This window comes from Dromiciops gliroides, chromosome 6 (genome assembly GCF_019393635.1).
Source record: "Dromiciops gliroides isolate mDroGli1 chromosome 6, mDroGli1.pri, whole genome shotgun sequence".
NCBI classification, from domain to species: Eukaryota; Metazoa; Chordata; class Mammalia; order Microbiotheria; family Microbiotheriidae; genus Dromiciops; species Dromiciops gliroides.
In genome coordinates, this window is record NC_057866.1 from 96,615,936 (window position 1) to 96,619,379 (window position 3,444).

Below are 3,444 nucleotides of genomic sequence, written 5' to 3' on the forward strand. Positions count from 1 at the left end.
GTGGGACTTTCATAATTTCAGGAACTTACCCACTTTACTTTATTCTGTGTAATAAGGCACATAGTAGGAACTTAATGAATGTTAATTAAATGACTGATAAAGAAGATACTGTTTGACTATGCTACAGACCTTTAGAACAGTAAGGCATCCTTATTCTTTTGCTAAAAATATACTTTTTTCCTATCTTAGTGCCCTGGCTATCTTATCCCAAATTTATTTTTAAGCTGCCTATGTGACCTATCTGATCTTACCCAAACCCTGGGTCATGTGCTTCAGCATAAGAGACTATATACATGTCTTCTGTGGAGCTGTGAGACACATATGTGGAACATACCTATTAACGGTATGTGTCACACACTTGAGTGGATAAATCAGCTCCCATGTACCTGGCTGTCTGTGTCCTCTGCTGTCTTACAAGGACCCTGAAAATTTTTGCAACAATCTTCACAACAATGTTGTGAGTTGGTGTTATTATTATCTCCATTTTATAGAAGGGGAAACTGAGGCAAACAGAAATTATTTGCCCAGAGCCACACAGATAGTAAATGTCTACGGTGAGATTTGAACTCACATCTTTCTGACTTCAGGGTGGGCATTTTAACCACTTCACCACCTAACTACCCTACCCACTGGCTTACTAGAATGGGGGACAAGCTCTATTTTTGTGGCCCATAAACAGCTAGGAAAAGCAATGTGATGTAGTGGAAATCACCCTTGATGTGGAGTAAGGAAACATCACTTCTAGTTTCATTTTTATTAGTGTGATTTTTAAACCTGTCCCTTACCCTCTCAGAACCTGTTTCTTCATCTGTAAAATGGGGATAATATAATTATACTCCCACCTAGGGCTGTTGTGATTGATGAGCCATTGGAATTCATTATTATTAGTCAGTAAATGGACTTAAAGTAAATCTCCCAAGCCCTTAGAATAGTATTTTTTTCTATTTGATAATCCAAGTTTTCTTTTTTCCTTTTTATAGTTTTAATAGTATTTGTTTCTAGTTACATGTAAAGAGTTTTCAACATTTGCTTTTATAAGATTTTGAGTTCTAATTTTTTTTTTTTTTTGCAGGGCAATGAGGGTTGTGACTTGCCCAGGGTCACATAGCTAGTGTTAAGTGTCTGAGGCTGGATTTTGAACTCAGGTCCTCCTGAATCCAGGGCGGGTGCTTTATCCACTGTGTCACCTAGCTGCCCCTTTTAGTTTTAATGGTATTTTTTTCTAGTTACATATAAAGAGTTTTCAACATTTGCTTTTATAAGATTCTGAGTTCCAAATTTTTCTCCTTCTCTCTCTCCCCTCTCCAAGATAGCAACCAATCTGATATAGATTACATATGTACAATCATGTTAAACATATTTCCACATTAGTCATATTGTGAAAGAAGAATCAGAACAAAAGGGGAAAACCCCAAGAAAGAAGAAAAGAAGTGAAAATAGTATGCTTTGATCTGTATCTAGATTCCACAGGTTTTTTTCTGGATGTGTATAGCATTTTCCATCATGAGTCTTTTGGAACTGTTTTGGATCATTGTATTGCTGAGAAGAGCTAAATCTATCACAGCTGGATAATCCAGCTTTTCAAAGCAGGAATGTCTCTCAAGTACTTCCCACTAGTTTCACAGACTTACTGGTTTTCTTTATCCCAAGTGGCAGGTACTTCATATTTATATTGCTCCTAGTCTCCTTTCAAAGGAGACTAGCATCACTAGTACCAACTAAAGTCCATGTTTCTTGGCTAGACTTTCAAAACCACTGTTCTGCAACCACATCTCAACCTCCTTTTGCAGGGTTAGCTTGTAGTAGTCCCACACTAGTCTCCTCACTGTTTCTCAGATACATCTTTTTTTTTTTTGAGATATTTTATTTTTTCCGTTACATGTAAAGATAGTTCTCAACTTTTGTTTATACATGCTTTACAATTTCAGATTTTTCTCCCTCCCTCCCCTCCCTCCCTCCTCCCCTAGACAGCAGGTAATCTGATATAGGTTATATCTATATATCTCTATACATATACATATAGATATATATATACACACACATATATATATATATACACATAATAACATTAATCCTATTTCTGCATTAATCCTGTTACAAGAGAATCAGAGCAGTGATGCAAAACCTCAAAATAGAAAAAAAAACCAACAGCACCCAAAACAAAAGAAATAATATGGTTCAATCAGCATCTATACTCCACAGTTCTTTCTTTATTTTTTTTTCTTGGATTTGGAGATCCTCTTCTATCATGAGTTCCCTGGAACTCTTCTGTACCATTGCATTGGTGAGAAGAATATAGTCCATCACAGTAGGTCAACACTCAATGTTGATGATACTGTGTACAATGTTCTTCTGGTTCTGCTCATCTCACTCATCATCAGCTCACGTAAGCAGATACATCTTGAACTTCTGTTTCTCTTCCTTTACTCAGATTTATCGTCTCCCCACTCCTTGGCCTGTCCATCATTCAGGGCCTGACTCCCCCAGGGCTGACTCTCCCAGGAAGTCTCCCAGATTCCTCTAGCTCACAGAGAAGTCTTTCACCTGTGAATGAAAGAATCTAAGGTCCTGGAAAGACTTATATGAATTGATGTATAGTGAAATGAGCAGAACCAGGAGAACATTGTGCACAGTGACATCAATATCGTTTGATGAAGAACTGTGAATGACAACTATTCTCATCAGTACAATGATCTAAGACAAAGGACTAATGATGAAGCACACTACTCACCTCCAAAGAAAGAAATTATATTGACTGAACACAGACTGAAGCATGCTATTTTTCACTTTTTCATTTTTCCCCTTTTGAGTTTTCATATACAAAATGACCAACATGGTAATGTTTTACATTATAGCACATGTATAACCTCTATTTGATTGCTTACCACCCCAGGGAGGAGAAAGGGGAGAGAAGGAGGGATAGAATTTGGAACTCAAAACTTTAAATAAAAATGTTTATATAAAAAATATGGAACCTAATGGCTAGAAGTAACTTTGGGGGATATGTAGTCCAACCTGTACTTTATGACTCCTCTACAATATCACTGATAGCATTCTCTGCTTAAATCTCTGCAATGGCCGGTAACTGAGCACCTCCTGAAGCAACCAACTCCATAGTTGCACAGTTATGGTTAAGACAATTTTCCTTATATAAGATTGCAATCCACTTCCTCATTGTTCCTAGTTCAGCTCCATGGAGCTGAAGGATACAAATCGAATTCTCCTTCCACTTTGATAGCACCTAAAAAATGTGGACAGTGATTCTATCCCCAGGTCTTTTCTCTACCATGTTAATCAATTCTAATTCTCTCAGTCTTCCTTCTCTAACTTTTTCTGTCCTCATCTTTGTCTCTTGCTTATGAATGTGCTCTGGTTTATGTGTTCTTCCTGAAATATGGAACCCAGATGTGAACCTAAAACTGAGATTTTTGGTTAGACCAAAAG